The 24,444-nt window shown below is 45.1% G+C and overlaps 1 long non-coding RNA gene across 1 annotated transcript; it reads left to right on the top strand.

The window, feature by feature from the left end:
• Nucleotides 1-2,401: 2,401 nt before the first annotated feature.
• On the top strand, nt 2,402-18,006 carry LOC122433408. Its single transcript, XR_006267092.1, has 3 exons — nt 2,402-2,413; nt 2,785-2,787; nt 17,870-18,006. It is a non-coding gene; the product is annotated as an uncharacterized LOC122433408 (long non-coding RNA).
• The last annotated feature ends 6,438 nt before the right edge of the window (nt 18,007-24,444 follow it).

The following is a 24,444-nucleotide window of genomic DNA, read 5'->3' on the forward strand; positions in this document are numbered from 1 at the left end:
TGGACAAAAGAAGAGGAAGAGGACGGTGCCTCTACCCTGCATGGCGAAGGTCAGAGGTCTGAAGTTTAGTGAGGTCATAGAGGTCAGAGGTCTGAAGATTAGCAGAAGCTCGTTAGGTGGGAGTTGGCCAGCAGTCCGGGCACAGAGGATGGTGTGAGCAAAGGCAGTTTCTGCACCCAGTTATTATACCCAGGCCTCTAGCATGACATCTGACATTCCCTACCCTGCACCCCAGGGTCTAGCGCAGTGCCTGATACACAATAGACATTCAATCAGCACCTGTGAACGTGCGCACGTGCTCAGTCGCTCAGCCGCGTCTGACTCTTTGCGACCCCAAAGACCTCTTTGGAGCCCACCAGGCTCCTCTGTCCATGAGATTCTCCAGGCAAGAATACTGGAGTGGGTTGCCATGCCCTCCTCCAGGGGATCTTCCCGACCCAGGGATCGAACCTGCATCTCTTATGTTTCCTGCATTGGCAGGGGGGATCTTTACCATTAGCGCCGCCTGGGGTATATCTCATGTTTATCCAGAACATCGTGACTCTGGTGTTGTAGCCTCAGGATAAAGGGTGTGAAATCTCGTGACTCTAGCGTTCCTTACAGACCGGATGGACGGTCTTTCCCCACCCCCATGTCCTCCGCCTGTCTTCTGTCTGTACAAAAACTTTAGCCAAAGATTAAGTTTAATCAGAGCTGTGAGAAGATGCAGAAACAAAGGGACATGGACCAATAATAACAGTTTAATCAATAAGCAAAGTCAAGGACCTTTAGTTCCTCTTCATGAGCTACGGATAATATGCTGAGTCATGTCCTGTGACCTGTCTTACAGATATTGAACTCCCCACCGGGTGGACAAGCTAACTACCTTGATGACCAGACTGTAGCCCTGACATAAGCTGCCACAGTTCCAAGGACTGGCCTCAAAGAAATGGGAACAAACTGACCCTGGAACTGAAGGTTAACTGTACTCGAAACATGACGATGACGCTGATCAGACCACCACATGACCAACTTCAAGACGACCAGCAGAGTTGACTGTGCTGCTTCTGCACGTAGCCCCCTCCCTCTGCCTATATAAAGCTCTTGCCCACTGACAGGCAATGGCGGGGTGGGGAGGGAGCCAGCCTGTGGACAAGAGTCCATCCTCCCCTGGTTGCCAGCAGCCAAAATAAAGCAAACTTTCCTTTCCACCAAACTTGCCTCTTTTTTGGCTTTTAAGCTGCAAGCAGCCAGCCCCCACTTTTGGTAGCCACTTATTCTACAAGTTGATTCTCAGGTGTCCTGAGCAGGTGAGGCTGGGGGAAGGAGGCACCCCAAAGCACTGGTCTGGGCATTTCACAGCATTCGGCCTCCCCAGTCTCCACGTCTCCAATCTAGAAACTCAGCATGAAGAGCACTCATGCATTTTCCTCCTGCTGAAGGGTGATTCATTGACTCTCACCTCCGCTCGCCTGTTAAGCCTTTTGTATCCATGTTAGCTATAGTTTAACACAGAATGTGTTGCTTAAACAGTACTGCAGTTGTGATGCAGAGAGGGGGGAAACGCAATTCGATCACATTTAGTCTGCTTTAGCTGCTGAAGGTAAAAGGAAATCATTTTCATACCTGATTTTTTATATTTGTGTAAATTACTCTGATCAGGAATAAAACCCAGTTATTTCCTTGGTTTCCCTTACGGCTCAGCAGTAAAGAATCTGACTGCAGTGCAGGAGACACGGGTTCAATCCCTAGGTCGGGAAGATCCCCTGGAGAAGGAAATGGCAACATGCTCCAGTATTCTTGCCTGGGAAATCCCATGGACAGAGGAGCCTGGCGGGGCTACAGTCCTTGGGGTTGTGAAGAGATGGACACGACTGAGTGACTAAAGAGCCGCATTAGCAGCATTAATCCTAACCAACCTGCAGCCCAGGTAGACAACTGATAGGTGGTTTACTGAACAAATAAATGATGTCCTTCTCTGATGTCCTTTTCCCCCCACATTTAAATTTCCCTTCCTCTTGTCTCCCTCTCACCTTCATCAAAATCAACCTAAAACCATGATTTGTTATGAAACTTGAATTCAAGACACCTTCTCCAGCATCTTGGAGCTCCAGTCATTGGGAAGGGGAAGCTGGAGGCCTTGTCTTTTCACAGGCTTGGCTTATTCCATGAAATGTTCTTTACAAGGGATGATTTTAATACCATCCTTATCACCAGCCCACTTCCGCTCTGAGGCTCCTCCATCTCTGCAATGATTTTACAACATTTTTCTAATTAACGTGGGGCCCACGAGGGCTCAAAGATACACTTGTTTTTGTGTAGTTCCTTTTCCTGAGTTTTCAGAATTAAGCCCCTCTTGGAGTTCCAGCCTTCAAAGGGGAGAGATTACTTTCCATTCAGTGAGAGAATAAAGGTTAATCAGTAAATGGGTCTTGTGAATGAAGAAGATACTCGTGGGAGAAAGGAAAACAGAATCCGCGAAATAGAGAGTATATTTCTAGATTGATGAGCTCCTGCACTTGTGAGCCCCAGAAGAAAAAGGCGATGTCAGAAGTCCTTTCTGACTGTGTATGAGAGATTTGGCAATTGTCATTAAATAACATTAAGGGCTAAAGGAAGGAATTAGGTGTCTGTTACACGCCACACGAGGTAGAAGCTTATAGATCTTTTTTTAATTTTATTGTTGGGGTATAATTGCTTTACAATGTTGCGTTAGTTCTGCTCTACAAAGAAGTGAGTCAGCGATGTGCATACATAATTCCCCTGGCTCTTGAGTCTCCTTCCTGTCTCCCCCATCCCACCCAGCAGGTCATCACAGAGCACCGGGCTGAGCCCCAGTGCTGTATATCAGGTTCCCACTAGCTCTCTGTTTTACACATGGCAGTGTACATATGTTCATGTTACTCTCTCAACTTGCTCCACCCTCTCTTTTCCGCTCTGTGTCCACAAGTTCGTTCTCAACATACAGACGTTCATGGGGTCACAAAGAGTCGGACACAGCTTAGAGACTGAACGACAACCCTGAGAATCTCTGCACCCTAGCAATGGGGTAGGGATCTCCACGAGGTTAATTTCATACTGGTTCCTTTTCTCTGAGAACTGCCTCCCACGTCCAAGGTTAGTTGCTGGGAGCCCTGTTGGCAGCATGTGACCCTGATCATTATCATACCCTGATCATTATCCTACAAGGGACACAGAGTGGGCCAAATGGGTTCTCTACCCCAGACATCTGAAATTTGGATCAGGATACAGCCACATGGCAGAGGCTGGGGGAGTGGCCGTCTTCTGCTGGCGCGAGCATAGAGAACAAGCAAAAGCTCATCTTGGGAGAAAGAAGAGACCAGTACCTAGGGAGAGGCAGAACAGCTCCCAGGGAGACAGTCCTGCTGGGCCCTTGTGCGTTGAGTTCCTGATCTCAGACCTTGAAGTATCCTTGCTGGACAGGAGTTCAAGGGATTTCCTGGGATCCTTCAGCATTCAGTAGCATTATCTGGATGGAAATGTTAGAGAAACACTGACCCAAACCACCTGCCCTGGCCAGGTAAAATAACAGTCACTTGCATGAGTTATCTTACAACAGGAGGTCCTGTAAGGAACATGGAACTCACAAGATACCACCCCCTGGAAGAACTCGGGAAAGGTCAAAAGGAGAGAGGAGACGCCAGTTCATATGTCCTACTAACCTCCCGGAATCCTTCCTGCTGGAATCCATTTTGGCTTAGTGATGCACAAGCCACCAGAAGGGACCCTGTCACAGTGATGATGAGAGATAACTCAGCGACTGATCCCATCCCCTTAAAACCCGGGACTGTGGGCCATGTGGCAGAGAAGATCTCCTGGGCTCCCTACCCTCCTGCTCTCCACCTGGGCGCCCCTTCCTAGTAAAATCTCTTGCTTTGTCAGCACATGTGTCTCCTCGGACAACTCATTTCCTAGTATTAAAACAAGAGCCCACTCTTCGGCCCTGGAAGGGGTCCCCCTTCCTGCAACAGAAAGTGATAGAATTCAAACCAATGTAAGCAAAACGATACAAGTTACTGATTTACATGCCAATAACTAGAGAGAAGGAGGTGACTTTAGGCACAACTGCACCCAGAGAGGAAACAAAGCTGCGATCTCCATCACTCACTCATCTGCCATCTTTCCAATCCCTATATCCCTGTGTGGGCTTCATGTTCTTTTCTGATAGACAGGTTTGTCTCACATGGTAGGAAACAGGCTGCAAGCAACGATGCCCCATCATTTTAGCTCCAGAACTCTAGAGGCAAACCCTTTCTCCTGCTTTATATCAAAATGCAGGGAAAGTCTTTAGACCAGAATTGGAAATATGCTCTCCCATCCACCCACCACCAGTCTCTGTTAGCAGGGAAATGACTTACTGTGATTGGCTTGGCATGGGTCACCTGACTGATTTCTATGGCAATGGGAGTAAGGTCTATGATTGACAGCCTCATCGGAGTCACCTGATTGAAAGAGAAAAAATAGAAGAGGAGACAATGAGCGGACAACAGCAGATATTAATGCCTCTTCCAAGAAATGCTTTTCTTCCCTTGTTTAAGCAGTTCTGTTCAGTCGCTCAGTCGCATCTGACTTTATGACGTGACCCCATGAATTTAAGCTCTCCTAGGTGACCTTATTCCTAGTCATCAAGTCATCTTAACTGGGCATGGCTATAAAACTAACTCAGGAGGAATCTTGTGATAGAACTGTCCTATTAGTGACTCTACTAAGTCAATATCCTGGTTGTAATTTTATTGGAATTTTCATATTTTTCAAGTTTTCCATTAGGGGGGAAATAAGGTAAAGGATGCATGGTATCTCTCTATTATCTCTTACAACTGAATGTGAATCCAAAATGATCTAAAAAAAAAAAAACTAGAATGCAAAGTAAAATGAAATCTTGAACAAAGACCCTGCTGCCAAAATTAAATCCAAGCAGAGACTGGCCTCTAATCAAATGGAAACCAATTCATGGGCAACAGAACACCACAAATCTTCAGAAAAGCCAGATCCACTTTCTCCTAGATCTTTATTTTAATGATAAAAAAAAAAAAAAAATGAAGTCCCAACAGGCTCCTTTCATAGCAGCATCAATTCACAGCCACACAGCAATAATTAGAGGGAAAAGTTCAAGAACATCCTGAAGGCCACATGCCATAAGACATGCCAGAATGTGATAATCAGCTCAGAATTAACACTAATTCTTCATACGTTTCTAAGCACATCAAATATTAAAATACAATTAGGCACCAGGTAAGAGCCTAAAAGTTTTGTCATTAACTTTTTAACTCGGTCAAGAAACCAACCAAAAGAAAAAAGTTAAAGGTTGATAACGAGGATCAGTTTTTCCTTCTTAAATCAGGGGGCAGGGGGAGTAACAATTTAGTGGCAAGCAAAGACGTTGACTTTGACTTCCCTGATTGGCTAAGTGGTAAAGAATCTGACTGCCTGTGCAGGAGACCTGGGTTCAATCGCTGGGTCGGGAAGATTCCCTGGAGAAAGAAATGGCAACCCACTCCAGTATTTTTGCCTAGAGAATCCTATGGACAGAGGAGCCTGGTGGGCTATAGTCCACGGGGTCGCAAAGAGTTGGACACAATTTAGCAACTGAGCAACAACAACATAGACATTGAAGGGCTTCCCTGGTGGCGCCCGTGGTAAAGACCCGCCTGCCGGTGCAGGAGACATAAAAGATGCAGGTTAGATCCCTGGGTGGGGATGATCCCCTGCAGGAGGGCATTGCAATCCACTTCAGTGTTCTTGGCTGGAGAATCCCGTGGACAGAGGAGCCTGGCAGGCTACAGTCCATGGAATCGCAAAGAGCTGGACATGACTGAAGCAGCTTAGCATGCATGCAGGCAAAGACTTTGAAACCTGAGTCTTGTATTCAAATTTTGATTATCTCCTGGGCAAGTCACTTCTATGAATCTCATCTATAAAATGGACATCCTGGAGGAGCCAAGATGGCGGAGGAGTAGGACGGGGAGACCACTTTCTCTCCTACAAATTCATCAAAAGAATAACTGAACGCAGAGCAAACTTCACAAAACAACTTCTGATCGCTAGCTGAGGTCATCAGGCGCCCAGAAAAGCAGCCCATTGTCTTCGAAAGGAGGTAGGACAAAATATAAAAGATAAAAAGTGAGACAAAAGAGCTAAGGACGGAGATCCGTCCCGGGAAGGGAGTCTTAGGCGGCACTGCTTGGGGTAGGGTCCGGGCCTGAGTGCCCTGAGGACAATCGGAGGGAGCTTCTGTGAGGTGCCAACTTGAACTGTGGGAGACCAAAAGAGAGAGAGAAAATTAACCGGCCGGAACACACTGCCGCCCGTTCGCAGAACAAAGGGACCGAAAGTCCAGAGAAGAGCTCGCAGGCTGCGGACCGGCCCAGCCCCGCCGGAGGCAGGAGGCAGGGGGGAGGGGAAGGTCGCGGTGAGACACAGGGCGCAGGCACCCGACCGGCGCGGGGCGGGGACTGGGGCTGGGGACGCGGAGGGCGGAAGGCGCGCGCACCCGACTGGCGTCAGCGGAAACTGAGACTGGGTCCGTGGAAGGGAGTGGGCGCGCCACACCTGGGGAGAGTGCGCCCATCAAGCCCCTGGCTGCCTGGACCGCTCTGACGGGGAAGGCACAGAGAGCAGGCGCAGCTTTTCGGTCCGCGCTTTTGTGGAACACCGGAGGGCTGGAACCTCGCGCAGCACGGGGCGCGCTCCATATAGAACAGCCAGGAGCCTGAGCAGCGCAGACGGAGAAAGCAGCGTCAGCCCCTCCTGGCAGCGCCAGCCCGCCCCCGCAGGGCCAGCCCCTCCCCGCAGCGTCAGCCCCTCCCAGCAGTGCAACGGAACTAGCTACCTGAATAAGAGTCCACCTCCGCCCGCCTGTGTCAGGGCGGAAATGAGGCTCTAAAGAGACCGGCAAACAGAAGCCAAATAAACAAAGGGAACTGCTTCAGAAGGGACTGGTGCAACAGATTAAAATCCCTGTAGAAAACACCGGCTACACCGTAAGGGGCCTGTAGATACCGAGAAGTGTAAGCTGGAACGAGGAGCTATCTGAAACTGAGCCGAACCCACACTGACCGCAACAGCTCCAGAGAAACTCCTAGATATAATTTTACTTTTTTCTCTCTTTTTTTTTTTTGTTCTTTTTTTATTTTATTTTTTATTATTTTTTCTTTTTTATTTTTTCTCTTTTATTTTCCTTTAAAATCTCCTATTACTCCCCCATTACTCCTTAACTTTCATTTCCATAGATTTTTACGATTTTTTTAATTAGGGGGAAAAAAATTTTTTTTTCTTTCTTTTTTTCTTTTTCTTCCTTTTTATCTTCTTTTTTTTCTTTCCTTTTTCTCTTCTATTTTCTATTTTTCTTTTTCTCTTATTTCTTTTAAAGTCCTCTAGTACTCCTCTACTACTCCTTAATTTTCATTTTCAATACACTATAACCTTACAAAAAAAAAAAAAAGAAGAGAAGCCCTATTTTTAAATCAAAGATTATTCTCTCCCAATCTTGACTCTCTGTTTTCTACCTCAGAACACCTCTATTTCCTCCTTTCCCCTTCTCTTCCCAATCCAATTCTGTGAATCTTTGTAGGTGTCTGGGCTACGGAGAACACTCTGGGAACAGACAGCTGCGTAGATCTGTCTCTCTCCTCTTGAGTCCCCCTTTTTCTCCTCCTGTTCATCTCTATCTCCCTCCTCCCTCTCCTCTTCTTCATGTAACTCTGTGAACCTCTCTGGGTGTCCCTAACGGGGGCGAATCTTTTAGCCATTAACCTAGAAGTTTTCTTATCAGGGCTGTATAGTTGGAGAAGTCCTGAGACTACAGGAAGAATAAAACTGAAATCCAGAGGCAGGAGACTTAAGCCCAAAACCTGAGAACACCAGAAAACTCCTGACTACATGGAACTTTAAGTAATAAGTGACCGTCCAAAAGCCTCCATACCTACACTGAAACCAACCACCACCCAAGAGCCAATAAGTTTTAGAGCAAGACATACCACGCAAATTCTCCAGCAACGCAGGAACATAGCCCTGAACATCAACATACAGGCTACCCAAGGTCGCACCTAACACATAGACCCATCTCAAAACTCATTACTGGGCACTCCATTGCTCTCCAAAAAGAAGAAATCAAGTTCCACGCACCAGTACACTGACGCAAGCTTCCCTAACCGGGAAACCTTGACAAGCCAATCATCTAACCCCACCCACTGGGTAAATCCTCCACAATAAAAAGGAACCACAGACCTCCAGAATACAGAAAGTCTACTCCAGACACAGCAATCTAAACAAGATGAAAAGGCAAAGAAATACCCAACAGGTAAAGGAACATGAAAAATGCCCACCAAGTCAAACAAAAGAGGAGGAGATAGGGAATCTACCTGAAAAAGAATTTAGAATAATGATAATAATAATGATCCAAAATCTTGAAAACAAAATGGAGTTACAGATAAATAGCCTGGAGACAAAGATTGAAAAGATGCAAGAAATGTTTAATAAAGACCTAGAAGAAATAAAAAAGAGTCAATTAAAAATGAATAATGCAATAAATGAAATCAAAAACACTCCGGAGTGAACCAAGAGTAGAATAACGGAGACAAGAGATAGGATAAGTGAGGTAGAAGATAAAATGGTGGAAATAAATGAAGCAGAGAGGAAAAAAGAAAAAAGGATCAAAAGAAATGAGGACAACCTCAGGGACCTCTGGGACAATGTGAAACACCCCAACATTCAAATCATAGGAGTCCCAGAAGAAGAAGACAAAAAGAAAGGCCATGAGAAAATACTCGAGGAGATAATAGCTAAAAACTTCCCTAAAATGGGGAAGGAAATAGCCACCCAAGTCCAAGAAACCCAGAGAGTTCCAAACAGGATAAACCCAAGGCGAAACACCCCAAGACACATATTAATCAAACTAACAAAGATCAAACACAAAGAACAAATATTAAAAGCAGCAAGGGAAAAACAACAAATAACACACAAAGGGATTCCCATAAGGACAACAGCTGATCTATCAATAGAAACCCTCCAGGCCAGAAGGGAATGGCAGGACGTACTGAAAGTAATGAAAGAGAATAACCTACAACCTAGATTACTGTATCCAGCAAGGATCTCATTCAGATATGAAGGAGAATTCAAAAGCTTTACAGATAAACAAAAGCAGAGAGAATTCAGCACCACCAAACCAGCTCTTCAACAAATGCTAAAGGATCTTCTCTAGACAGGAAATGCAGAAAGGTAGTATAAACGTGAACCCAAAACAACAAAGTAAATGGCAACGGGACCACACCTATCAATAATTACCTTAAATGTAAATGGGTTGAATGCCCCAACCAAAAGACAAAGATTGGCTGAATGGATACAAAAACAAGACCCCTATATATGCTGTCTACAAGAGACCCACCTCAAAACAAGAGACACATACAGACTAAAAGTGAAGGGCTGGAAAAAAATATTTCACGCAAACAGAGACCAAAAGAAAGCAGGAGTCGCAATACTCATATCAGATAAAATAGACTTTCAAATAAAGGATGTGAAAAGAGACAAAGAAGGACACTACATAATGATCAAAGGATCAATCCAAGAAGAAGATATAACAATTATAAATATATATGCACCCAACATAGGAGCACCGCAATATGTACGGCAAACTAACGAGTATGAAAGAGGAAATTAATAGTAACACAATAATAGTGCGAGACTTTAATACCCCACTCACAACTATGGATAGATCAACTAAACAGAAAATTAACAAGGAAACACAAACCTTAAATGACACAATGGACCAGCTAGACCTAATTGATATCTATAGGACATTTCACCCAAAACAATCAACTTCACCTTTTTCTCAAGTGCACACGGAACCTTCTCCAGAATAGATCACATCCTGGGCCATAAATCTGGTCTTGGAAAATTCAAAAAAATTGAAATCATTCCAGTCATCTTTTCTGACCACAGTGCAGTAAGATTAGATCTCAATTACAGGAAAAAAATTGTTAAAAATTCAAACACATGGAGGCTAAATAACATGCTTCTGAATAACCAACAAATCATAGAAGAAATCAAAAAAGAAATCAAAATATGTATAGAAATGAATGAAAATGAAAACACAACAACCCAAAACCTATGGGACACTGTAAAAGCAGTGCTAAGGGGAAGGTTCATAGCATTACAGGCTTACATCAAGAAACAAGAAAAAAGCCAAATAAATAACCTAACTCTACACCTAAAGCAATTAGAGAAGGAAGAAATGAAGAACCCCAGGGTTAGCAGAAGGAAAGAAATCTTAAAAATTAAGGCAGAAATAAATGCAATAGAAACTAAAGAGACCATAGCAAAAATCAACAAAGCTAAAAGCTGGTTTTTTGAAAAAATAAACAAAATTGACAAACCATTAGCAAGACTCATTAAGAAGCAAAGAGAGAAGAACCAAATTTAACAAAATTAGAAATGAAAATGGAGAGATCACAACAGACAACACTGAAATACAAAGGATCATAAGAGACTACTACCAGCAGCTCTATGCCAATAAAATGGACAACTTGGATGAAATGGACAAATTCTTAGAAAAGTATAACTTTCCAAAACTGAACCAGGAAGAAATAGAAGATCTTAACAGACCCATCACAAGCAAGGAAATCGAAACTGTCATCAAAAATCTTCCAGCAAACAAAAGCCCAGGACCAGATGGCTTCACAGCTGAATTCTACCAAAAATTTAGAGAGAGCTAACACCTATCTTACTCAAACTCTTCCAGAAAATTGCAGATGAAGGTAAGCTTCCAAACTCATTCTATGAGGCCACCATCACCCTAATTCCAAAACCAGACAAAGATGCCACAAAAAAAGAAAACTACAGGCCAATATCACTGATGAACATAGATGCAAAAATCCTTAACAAAATTCTAGCAAACAGAATCCAACAACATATTAAAAAAATCATACACCACGACCAAGTGGGCTTTATCCCAGGAATGCAAGGATTCTTTAATATCCGCAAATCAATCAATGTAATACACCACATTAACAAATTGAAAGATAAAAACCATATGATTATCTCAATAGATGCAGAGAAAGCCTTTGACAAAATTCAACACTCATTTATGATTAAAACTCTCCAAAAAGCAGGAGTAGAAGGAACATACCTCAACATAATAAAAGCTATATATGACAAACCCACAGCAAGCATCACCCTCAATGGTGAAAAATTGAAGGCATTTCCCCTGAAATCAGGAACAAGACAAGGGTGCCCACTCTCACCACTACTATTCAACATAGTGTTGGAAGTTCTGGCCACAGCAATCAGAGCAGAAAAAGAAGTAAAAGGAATCCAGATAGGAAAAGAAGAAGTAAAACTCTCACTGTTTGCAGATGACATGATCCTCTATATAGAAAACCCTAAAGACTCTACCAGAAAATTACTAGAGCTAATCAATGAATATAGTAAAGTTGCAGGATATAAAATTAACACACAGAAATCCCTTGCATTCCTATATACTAACAATGAAAAAACAGAAAGAGAAATTAAGAAACAATACCATTCACCATTGCAACAAAAAGAATAAAATACTTAGGAGTATATCTACCTAAAGAAACAAAGGACCTATACATAGAAAACTATAAAACACTGATGAAAGAAATCAAAGAGGACACAAACAGATGGAGAAACATACCGTGTTCATGGATTGGAAGAATCAATATTGTCAAAATGGCTATTCTACCCAAAGCAATCTATAGATTCAATGCAATCCCTATCAAGCTACCAACGGTATTTTTCACAGAACTAGACCAAAAGAATTTCACAATTTGTATGGAAATACAAAAAACCTCGAATAGCCAAAGTAATCTTGAGAAAGAAGAATGGAACTGGAGGAATCAACCTGCCTGACTTCAGACTCTACTACAAAGCCACAGTCATCAAGACAGTATGGTACTGGCACAAAGACAGAAATATAGATCAATGGAACAGAATAGAAAGCCCAGAGATAAATCCACGAACCTATGGACACCTTATCTTTGACAAAGGAGGCAAGGATATACAATGGAAAAAAGACAACCTCTTTAACAAGTGGTGCTGGGAAAACTGGTCAACCACTTGTAAAAGAATGAAACTAGAACACTTTCTAACACCATACACAAAAATAAACTCAAAATGGATTAAAGATCTAAATGTAAGACCAGAAACTATAAAACTCCTAGAGGAGAACATAGGCAAAACACTCTCCGACATAAATCACAGCAAGATCCTCTATGACCCACCTCCCAAAATATTGGAAATAAAAGCAAAACTAAACAAATGGGACCTAATGAAACTTAAAAGTTTTTGCACTACAAAGGAAACTATAAGCAAGGTGAAAAGACAGCCCTCAGATTGGGAGAAAATAATAGCAAATGAAGAAACAGACAAAGGATTAATCTCAAAAATATACAAGCAACTCCTGCAGCTCAATTCCAGAAAAATAAATGACCCAATCAAAAAATGGGCCAAAGAACTAAACAGACATTTCTCCAAAGAAGACATACAGATGGCTAACAAACACATGAAAAGATGCTCAACATCACTCATTATTAGAGAAATGCAAATCAAAACCACAATGAGGTACCATTACACGCCAGTCAGGATGGCTGCTATCCAAAAGTCTACAAGCAATAAATGCTGGAGAGGGTGTGGAGAAAAGGGAACCCTCTTACACTGTTGGTGGGAATGCAAACTAGTACAGCCCCTATGCGAAAACATGTGGAGATTTCTTAAAAACTAAATAGGAACTGCCAATGACCCAGCAATCCCACTTCTGGGCATACACACTGGGAAACCAGACTGAAAGAGACATGTTGCACCCAATGTCATCGCAGCCATGTTTATAATAGCCGGACATGGAAGGCAACCTAATGCCATCAGCAGATAATGGAAAGGGAAGCTGTGGTACATATACACCATGGAATATTACTCAGCCATTTAAAAAGAATTCATTTGAACATCCTAATGAGATGGATGAAGCTGGAGCCCATTATACAGAGTGAAGTAAGCCAGAAAGATAAAGAACATTACAGCATACTAACACATATATATGGAATTTAGAAAGATGGTAACAATAACCCTATATACAAAACAGAAAAAGAGACACAGAAATACAGAACAGACTTTTGGACTCTGTGGGAGAAGGTAAGGGTGGGATGTTTCAAAAGAACAGCATGTATACTATCTATGGTGAAACAGATCACCAGCCCAGGTGGGATTCATGAGACAAGTGCTCGGGCCTGGTGCACTGGGAAGACCCAGAGGAATCGGGTGGAGAGGGAGGTGGGAGCGGGACGGGAATGGGAATATGTGATTAATCTATGGCTGATTCATATAATGTATGACCAAAAACCCCACTGAAATGTGCGAAGTAATTAGCCTCCACTAATAAAAAAAAAAAAAAACTAAAAAAAAAAAAAAAATGGACATCCTAGCGACCCTTATCATAGATCTATCGTGGGTGCACCTATGCAACCCACTCCAGTGTTCTGCTTGGAAAATTCCATGGACAGAGAAGCCTGGAAGGCTACAGTCCATGGGTCACAAAGAGTTGGACACAATTGAGCAACTGAGAATATATACACATACATATACATATTTTATTTTTTATATATGCATACATATTTTTCTATATATAAACACTTGGCATGCAGTAGGTCTTCAGAGAATGGTTAGTTTTTCTTCCACTGGGAAACAGCACAAAAAGGCTCATGGTGTGATAAAAGTGTTTTCATAAAACATAAAAACTGGAATTATATTTCCCATTTAATTAGGAAAAAAAGTTAAATGTTCCTATGGCAGATATTCAAACATATGACACAAAATATTATGATAGCATTGGGTCTTCTCCTCTTGAGAGGGAATGAAGGAGAGGATGCCAGTAAGAAAAATTAAGAGCCAATAAATCTTTCCAGAGCCTTTCACAGCCATACAATTGGCCAGCAGAAAGGTTCTTAAATGAATAGCCCCTTAAGAAATTAAATAGTTGATGGATGATGCAAACATCTTTGTGGCTGGCTTATTTACTAGGGGAGACAGACACAGAGAGGACTTATACATACTTTCCTTGTCCCCTAATTTTATTGAAAACACTGCAAGCAAAGCAGCAGCATGGCCATTTGTGGGAGCTGGGTTGCTGCCTCTCCACCATGAATTAGTAAAGAAAAAAAAAGAAAAGGAGGTGTTATCCACAAACCATTTCAACTTCTTGCAGCTTTGTACTATAAGAAATATAACAAGCAACAATATAATAAAGAAACTATTTGATGCATTATCCATTCTCCCCTTCTCCTCACTAATAAAGTCTTAACTTTATTCCAACTGGCCATCTGCCTGGTTAAAAAACTACACTTCCCAGGCTCCCTTGAGGGTGGAGTGACCATGTGATACAGTCTAGCCAATAATTGGTAAGCAGAAGTAACCAGATGCGTGTGTTCATTAACTTTTGCTGGATAACAAATTATCCTCAAAACAGCAACTTGAAACAAAGAACATTTATTATCTCACTTTCTGTGGGTCAGGGATCTGGCAGCAGCTTAGCTGGATGCTTCTGGCTCAGCCTTTCATGAGGTCACTGATAAGCTGAATATATTCATAAATATTCATATCTGTCCTGAAGCTAGAAATTATTCTACCCACTTTACAGATGAAGAAACTGAGATTCAGAGGTGACTTACCTAACTAATAAGTTGTAGGAGCTGGATTCTAATTCAGGTCTGACTGCAGTCTCCCTTCTGCTACACCAGACAGTTGATTTGGGATTGAAATAAGTATTTATCAATAATAACAATAATTGCTATTTATTGAGCCCCCATTCTGGGTCCAGCAATTTACTGGCTTATCATTTCATTTAATCCTAACTACAATTCTGTGAAGTAAGCACTCTTTTTTTTAAAATTATATAAATTTATTTTTAACTGATTGATGATTGCTTTACAATATTGGTTTGATTTCTGCATATATGAACATGAATTAGCCACAGGTGTACATGTTCCCTTCCTCTTGAACCTCACTCTCACCTCCCCCTCTTTCCCACCCCTCTAGGTTGTTACCCCTCTAGGTTGTTACCCCTCTAGGTTGTTACCCCTCTAGGTTGTTACCCCTCTAGGTTGTTACCCCTCTAGGTTGTTACAGTGCCCTGCTTTGAGTTCCCTGAGTCACAGCAAATTTCCATTGGCTTTTACCCTCGTTTTGCCAATGGGTAAACAGAGGCTCAGACAGGTTAAGTATATTAGCCAAATCCTCATGGCTCTGCAGGACTGCAGGCAGGATTGGATCCAGGTCCATTAGAGGCTCATGGACCAGGGCCCAAGTGACCCTCATGCCAGGATTTGGGATGTGGCAGCCAGAGACAGACAAGAGGAGGTGACTGGCTGCTTAGCACGCAAGTTACACCCTAGTACGCTCTTTGTTCCTGGTAATGATCTGTTTACTGAGGACCAGAGCAAGAAGTCAAGGTGCCCAATCCAGTCCTAGTGAGAAATCATCAAGACCACACCTGAGGAGGACTCCCCTGGTGGCCCAGTGGCTAAGATTCTGTGCTCTCAATTCAGGGCGTCCAGGTTCGATCCCTGGTCAGAGAACTAGATCCAACATGCTGCAACGAAGATCAAAGATCCCACATGCTGCAACTAAGACTCAGCACAGCCAAATAAATAAGTAAAATAAAAATAACTATTTTTTTAAAAAGACCACATCTGAGAAGTTTAGTGTGTGTTATGAGCTAGGGAAGGAGCTTGTCTGTCAAGAGTCTCTTTTTTGGCTGGTATCGGCTGCTCCAAGATTTGACCCATGGCTGACTTCCCATGTCTAAGCAGGAGACAGAAATAGATCACTGAGGACACCAAAGAAACAGGTGGATTCAGCGCCTCTAAATGGGCATTTTAAAGTAGGCACTTTAATAGAATTTGTGACTTTTTATTTTCAAGTCCACCCTTCTTCCTATGGTTTACTGATAGCCTTTTGGTAAGAATTTCCAATTGTGTGTCCATTCCAATGCACTATAGACTGCCAAGGTGGGGTAGAGACTCAGCTCACATATCCAAGGGCAGTCTCTTCAACCCAGGCCAGACAATCCCAACCCCTGAAACCAAAGGGCATCTTGGGCAGCCAGGTTCAGAGGGCAGCAGGAGCGTCTCATGTGCCTACACTGTGGTCACTTCTCTGCAGCCTCTGAAGCATCCTTTGTTCCCACCTATGTTCCACTTGTTCCCTTAATTCTATAAGGCCCTGCAACCTTCAAAAAGTTACTCTCTTTGCTTAATTCAGAAAGTATTTCTGATGCTGGCCTCTAAGAGAGCTTGTTGATAGAACATTATAAAGTCAAATAGCACACTTCCTCCTTTTGAGGAGCCAGTACCCTCATGACCCCACTGCCCCTCCCGTGTACTGAATGAGTAGATGTGTGTGCTTTCCAAGACTCTTTCTAGTTTCACAAAATAGAAACCAATCCAAGCAAGAGTAAACACCAAAACACAACCAGAACACTTATTATAAGGGTACAGTAGTGAATCATGGGTGCCGATGGATGGCAAGTATTTGAAAGCTGGCCTCACCTGTTCGATGAATTTCACTCAATGATTTGGTTTGGTTCCACACCCTCCAGGAAGTCCTCCTTGGCTTTTTTTCTGTCTCTGTCATTCCTTGGATACTTCTCAGTGCATTTGAGAAAGCATAAGATCTGTTATCTCGTATGCATATGTATGTATAAGTTTGTGTGTGTGTCTGTGTGCCTACGTGTCTGTGTATATCCTCTTCATAGATCACAGCCTTGTCATGTCAAAGGGGCTTGTGTAACTCAGTGAAGTTATGAGCCATGTCATGGTCACCCAAGATGGATGGGTAGTAATGGAAGAGTTGTGACAAAACGTGGTCCACTGGAGGAGGGAAAGGCAAACCACTCCAGTATTCTTGCTGCGAGAACGGTATGAAAAGGCAAAAAGATATGACACCAGAAGATGATCCCTCCCAGGTCGGTAGGTGTCCAATGTGCTACTGGAGAAGTGCGGAGAAATAGCTCCAGAAAGAATGAAGTGGCTGGGCCAAAGCAGAAATGACACTCAGCTGTGGATGTGTCTGGTGGTGATGGTAAAGTCCAGTGCTGCAAAGAACAACATTGCATGCATGTCTTTGTGCATACAGTATATGTGTATGTGTCTGTATGATTACATGTACATTGTGCATATATGTGTGCATGTGTGTATATGTGTGTATATGTATTGTGGGGGAGAATAATTGTCTATCATTCAGATTACCCTGCTACTGTCCGGTTTCTCAAGTGAAGATTTTCAGGGCTGTGACATACGTGGACGGGTTATAAACCCCGCAAAGTGTGGAGAAGACACAGGGGTGTCTGACAGCATACAGCAGGGAGATCCTGCTCAGTCTAAGAGGTGAAGGAGCCTTCTACGAGGAGGTGACCCTCTGCCCCAAAGCTTGGAACAGCAAGTAAGAGGCGGAGGGGAGGCCATGGTGTCACACAGAGGAGACGGATGACGGAAAGACCAGGATGACAGCAAGCGAGAGGACCGCACCTCTTCGCCTTAAGCACCGTGGTGAGGCTGGAGGCCGGGCGCAGAGGAGAACGTGGTGAGGAGTCCGCTTGGGAAGGGACGTCGGTGTCACTGGGGAGAGTGGCCACTGCCCTGGGACCCGCGCTCCTTTGCCCACTGAGGGGCAGCGCGCTCACGTTTGCATTTTAGAGAGTTTGTTCTGCCTCCTTTTCAGAGAGCCAGTGTCAGCAGAGCAAGTGTACGGGGACCCGAGGAACGTGCGATTCTTTGGGACCCAGACCTGCAACCGCAGAAGCGGGGCGGGGAGTGCGCCCCCTGCAGGCAGAGGGTTCTGAGACAGGTCTGATGCTCCTGCTGCCAAGTTCAGTTCGGTTCACTAGCTCAGTAGTGTCCGACTCTTTGCGGCCCCATGCAGCACGCCAGGCCTCCCTGTCCATCACAAACTCCCCGAGTTTACTCAAACTCATGTCCATTGAGTCGGTGATGCCACCCAACCATCTCATCCCTGTGTCTTTCCTCTGTCCCCTTCTCCTCCCGCCTTCAATCTTTCCTAGCATCAAGGTCTTTTCAAATAAGTCAGCTCTTCACATCAGGTGGCCAAAGCATTGGACTTTCAGCTTCAGCATAAGTCCTTCCAATGAACACCCAGGACTGATCTCCTTTAGGATGGACTGGTTGGATCTCCTTGCTGTTCAAGCGACTCTCAAGAGTCTTCTCCAATACCACAGTTCAAAAGCATCAATTCTTCGGTGCTCAGCTTTGTTTATAGTCCAACTGTCACGTCCATATATGACTAATGGAAAAACCATACCTTTGACTAGATGGACCTTTGCTGGCAAAGAAAAGTCTCTGCTTTTTAATATGCTGTCTAGGTTGGTCATAACTTTTCTTCCAAGGAGTAAGCGCCTTTTAATTTCATGGCTACAGTCACCATCTGCAGTTTTGATTTTGGAGCCCAACAAAATAAAGTCTGTCATTGTTTCCACTGTTTCCCCATCTATTTGCCATCTATTTGCTGCCAAAGTGCTTAGCAAATGTCTGCTTTTATCAGAAGCAAGCCGGCCTTGTCCAGAGAGCTCAGGACTAGTCCTGGCCCTCCTGGGAGAACACAAATGCTGAAGCTGTAATTGCTCTTTTCTGAGCCTCCCTCATTAGGGACAGGAATGGTCAGCATCTCTCCTCAGCTGCTGCTGGTCCCCCAGGGACAATTCTAGGAAGCCTGCTTGCTCCTCCACTGCTGGAAAAGGCTCCCAGAGGCTGCTGGGTTTCATTGCGCCTCTAACCCTCTGTATCTGCCCACAACCCAAGCCAAGAGGGGCCCCTTGGCTGCCCGGCCCCAGGCCTCAGGTTCTCAACTATTTCCTTTCATCTGAACAGCATGTGTGAACTGAAGACAGTGGCAGGAGATATGGGTGGTGGGGTGGGCAGGGTTTGGGGGGGGGGGGGGGAACAGCAAGTAGTAAAACATATAGAAATGAGAGATGGAGCCCCTGGGGTCCAGTCCTGGCTCTGCCCTGAATTCGCTGAGAGACAGTAGGCAAGTTACATCTCCTCTCTGTTGTCTCCTTTATAAAATGGGGTAACGATAGTACCAACCTGCAGGATTGTTGTGCAAGGCAAGCCATACATAAGAGCACTCAGCCTATGTGTGGCACTGAGTGAATAAATGCCCAATAAGTGTTAGCAGTTGGTAGGACTTCTCTGGGGGTCCAGTGGTTAAGAATCTACCTTCCAACGCAGGAGACGCTTTCAAACCCTGGTGAGGGAACTAAGATCCCACGTGGAGCGGGCCAACGAAACCCACGTGCCACAAATACCAAGCCCACATGTTCCAAAAACCCCTGTGCTACAGTTAGAGAAGCCCTCGAGCACCCAACTAAGACTCGATGCCGCCAAATACATTTTTTAAAGGGTTAGCTATTGGTAAACAGAGGGAAAATGGAGACAGAGGGAGAGAGGAGAGAGAGAAACTATATGGGAAGTATATATATATATTGCATTGGGGAAAAAATATTGTTTCCTCTAACACATCAGATGGCCACATGTTAATTCAGTGAGTACCTTGTGGGTGTCCTAAGTCACTTCAGTCATGTTCAGCTCTTTGTGACCCCATGTAGCCTTCCAGGCTCCTCTGTCCATGGGATTCTCCAAGCAAGAATAGTGGAGTGGGTTGCCATTTCCTTCTCCAGGGGATCCTCCCAACCCAGGGCTCAAACCTGAGTGTCTTATGTCCCCTGCCTTGGCAGGTGGGTTCTTTACCACTAGCGCCACCTGGGAAGTCCATTCAGGGTCTACTGTGTTTACATGTGTTATTTAAGTTATCCTTCTAAACAACACCTGTGGACAAGTATTATTATTTCTGTCTTATCACATGAGCACACTGGAACACAGACAGGTAAGGTGCCTGTCTCATAGCTCAGTGAGATTGGACTGGGAGTCCATGTCCTCCAGAGCTTGGCTGGTGCCATGATGCTTCAGGCAGAGAAACTGACACCTAGGTGATTCTAATCCCTCAGCAGGGACATACTCTAACCCACTATTTTGTCCCCAGCATCCCTGAGCACTGGCTTGGCCATTGGTCCATGAGTCCTCCCCCAAACCCCACCCCCAGACTGCGAGCCTCTAAAAGGCAGGAGACTGTGATGGTTCTGTCTGGGATGCCCTGTGGACTGATTCAGGGTAGTGATTGAATTGGCACAACAGACTTGCATTGAAATAATTTCTTCAGAGTAAGAGCCAAACAACAACAGCCACCTGTCAGTCTTCCAATTTCCGTGGTGTAAATTCTCCTGCTGAGACCATCTCAAGCTACTTACCAAGCACCAACTCTGTGCCTGGCTCTGAGCCAGTGACAGAGCAGAACCCAGAAGTCAAAACAGACACGATGTCCATCCTCAAGGGACCTAGTCATATGGTGGGGTGAAGTGAAGTTGCTCAGTCACGTACAACTCTGCGATCCCATTGACTGTAGTCTACCAGGCACCTCCATCCATGGCATTTTTCCAGACAAGAGCACTGGAGTGGGTTGCCCTTTCCTTCTCCAGGGGATCTTCCCAGGGGTCGAACCCAGGTATTCACATGGTGGGGTGAGGGGAGCCTTATTTGTAGCCTTTGCCAATTTCCATGGTGTAAATGCTCCCACTGTGGCCATTTGAAGCTGTGCTCTGCTGAGTCGCTCAGTCGTGTCCGACTCTTTGTGACCCCATGGCCTGTAGCCCACCAGGCTCCTCTGTCCCTGGGGATTCTCCAGGCAAGAATACTGGAGTGGATTGCCATGCCCTCCTCCAGGGGATCTTCCAAACTCAGGGATCAAACCCAGGCCTCCCATGTTGAAGCCAGATTCTTTACCGTCTGAGCCACCAAGGAAGCCCAAGAACACTGGAGTGGGTAGCCTATCCCTTCTCCAGGGGATCTTCTTGACCCAGGAATCAAACCCAGGCCTCCTGCATTGCAGGCGGATTCCTTACCAGCTGAGCTCCTAGGGAAGCCTCGTTTGAAGCTGCCCATCACCAAAAACAGGGTGAGGAAGAACTGCTGGTTCCAGCACATCACCACTTTACAGGCTTGTCGGGGAGATAAACAATACACAAGCAAGTGAAGGAATTAAAATAATAATAACCAATTGGCCTATGAAGAAAATACGCAGGGCACTATGACAGAGAGAGGGATGCCACATCTCAGCTGAAAACTACGCAGAGGACGCTCCACTTTTTGGAAAAGCCATAATGCAGTTTTTCAATCCAAATGATTCTCTGCTCTTTATCACAAAGACTTACTGGAACTGACAAATCCATTTTCCATCCTCCCTCCAGGGGCCGCCTCCCCAGGCAGACCTTTTACCTGTGGACTCTGTCCGGGAGGCGAGATGATCCCTTCCCCACAGGACTGGCAGCCAAGGGAGGTTAAACTGATTATGGTTCCCATTTCCCCCTCCTCCTCCTCCTCACGGGGTAATGTCTTCCTCCCTGAAGTCCGCTGTCGTGGGACTCCCATTGAATCAAATCGATAGTGTCACGTTTTAGACTGATGTCAAACCCGAGAGGAGCTGGGTTTTCTTCTTCCACTTTCAATGCATATCACGTAGCCATGGGGAGCCAGAGAAATGCTTTGTATGATTTAATTTTATGTATTTACTAGCATTGGGAAATATCCCCGTTGGCCTTATTCTGTTCAGATTAATCCTAAATGAAGACTCAGAGAAACTGAAAACGTTGATTTGTTTTAATTCCCGGTGAGAGTCACTGACTTGAGCGGTTACTCCTGTGGATGCTGGCAGCACATCATCTGAGTTTTCATTCTGGCTCTACCGTCTGCTCATCTCCTGTGAAAGTGAAAGTCGCTCAGTCGTGTCCAACTTTTTACCCCATGGACTATACAGTCCGTGGAGTTCTCCAGGCCAGAATACTGGAGTGGGTGGCCTTTCCCTTCTCCAGGGGATCTTCCCAACGCAGGGATTGAACCCAGGTCTCCCACCTGCAGCAGATCCTTTACCAGCTGAGCCTCCAGGGAGGCCCGAGAATACTGGAGCGGGTAGTCTATCCCTTCTGCAGGGGATCTTCCTGACACAGGAATAGAACCAGGGTCTCCTGCCTTGCAGGCAGAGTCTTTACCAGCTGAGCACCCAAGGAAGTCCCAATTATCCAATACTGGCATCCTTTTAAAAAGGAAATTTGGACGCAGACACCAACACACAAGGATAGATGCCACGTGACAACAGAAGCAGAAATGGGAGTGAGTGATGGGTCCACAAGCTAATAGGAATCCTGAGGGTTTCCAGTGACACCAGAAACAAAGGAAAAGGGACAGATTCTCATTTAGAGGCTTGAGAGGGAACATGGCCCTGCCGACCCCTTATTTCAGACTCCCAAACTCCAGAACCAAGAGAAGATAAGTTTCTGTTGCTTTCAGTCACCTCATCTCTGGTCATTTGCTGCAGCAGCCCCGGGAAACTCATACGGCATGTGAGTTAACATCATCTCGTTGTCACGATCTGCACGCGTACACACCCATTGCTTCAAACGGGTGTGGACACACACAGTCACGCGTCCGACTCCCCCAAACACCCCCACAACCTTGAGGCGTGAATTCCTGACGCCAGAGCTAATGTTTCCTTTTAACCTGCACGAAGCTATTTTTATTCCAACCCCAGGCCCAGTTTTGTTAAAGAGGTGGCTGAGCCCTTCTAGGAGGTCTCGACAGAATTGCATAATTAGTCTCCTGTGTTTGCTCGCAAGAGAAAGTGAAAGTGAAAGCGGCTCAGTCGTGTCCGACTCATTGCGACCCGGTGGACTATACAGTCCATGGAATTCTCCAGGGCACAATACTGGAGTGGGTAGCCTTTCCCTTCTCCAGGGGATCTTCCCAACCCAGGGATCAAACCCAGGTCTCCGAAGCCGGCATTAAACAGAGGCAGGAGCTCCAGCTCCTGCCTGGCATCCTCACTTAGAGGAGCAGCCTCTGGGATACCAGCATCCCTATGTGGGTGCCCTGGACCAGTGTCCAAGGGAGAGTTCAGCAATTGCATCATCAACAGATTGCCCTAGATATACTGGGGCTCCTCAAAGCCCCATCTTATTAACCCTCATGCACGGAGCTGCCCACACCTGGGTGTCTCGGGGTTCCAATCACAGCTCATGCACCTTTGGAAAAGAGCATTCTCTCCAATTTTTCCTTCCTCCCTGTGGTCCTGGGGTAGATGCTGGAGTGGGCAGTTTCTGGGGAGAGACCAGGATTCCCCAGCCTGGTTTACACTGGAAGATGGGAGACAGGCTCAAGGTGTGCTGAGCGGGTGAGAAGGGTGACCGGAAGTAGGATCTTCCTGGCATCTTCCCAGCCCCCCTTTGGGAGAAAGCCTCTGCCATGTCCTCAACAACCACCCAATGCTTTCCGGGATTTCCCTGGTGGCCCAGTGTAAGAATCCACCTACCAGTGTGAGGGATGTGGGTTCAATCCCTGGTCCGGGAACTAAGATCCCACATGCCATGGGCCAATTAAGCCCGTGCACCACAAAAAAAGACCCCACATGCTGAAACTAAGATCTGTGTGGCCAAAAATAAATAAATTTTAAAAATTTTGGGGGACTTCCCTGGTGGTCCAGTGGCTAAGACTCTTAGCTCCCCATGCAGGGGGTCTGGGTTTGATCCCTGGTCAGGGAACTAGACTCTACAGGGAAGCTAAGACTTCTCACATCATAACTAAAGATTCAGCATGCCACAATGAAGACCTCTGGCAGCCAAATAAATAAATAATAAATTTAACAAAAATTTTTAATGTGGAGAAAAAAAAAAAGATGCCTTCCAGACCTGATTGATTCTTGATTAGATTTTCCAGAATTGGAGCGAGAAGGGACTTACTTGTTCATTTGGTAGGAAGTCTATATGGCTACATCTATCAGAGGCAGAAGAATCCACCCACTAAATCTGTTAACTTAGCAAATATTTATAGAGGATTGAGAGTGTTGGAGGACCTGTCCTAGATACAGTGGACATACAATGAACTGGTTTAACCAGCTTTTGCTTTAGTTGGAAAGAAAAGCAATAAACAAGTCAATGGTAGGATAGGACACAGCCTCATTACTGAGTGAGAAGGCTGGGGGAGGGAACAGGGTCGTGGGAGGGATGGTTTAGATAAACCAGATGGGAGGGTCTCCCTGAGAACCACAGACCTGGATAAATCGAGGCTGGGTCCCTGGAGATACCTGGATGAAGACAATTCCAGTACCAGGGAATGGCCAGTGCAAGGATCCTGAGGATAGAGCAGGGGGCATGTTTGGGGACCAGCAAGGAGGCCCCATGGGTGGTGAGGAATGAGGTGCAGAGAGGCCAGGATGGGGTGAGGTCCAGGAGCAGACAGAGACCAGACCATGAAACGTGCACTCGTCGGGGTCCGAGACAGTCCTGGAACGGGCAAGGGTGGTGGTCGCGGAGGAGGGGCAGAA

This window comes from Cervus canadensis, chromosome 32 (genome assembly GCF_019320065.1).
Source record: "Cervus canadensis isolate Bull #8, Minnesota chromosome 32, ASM1932006v1, whole genome shotgun sequence".
NCBI lineage: Eukaryota > Metazoa > Chordata > Mammalia > Artiodactyla > Cervidae > Cervus > Cervus canadensis.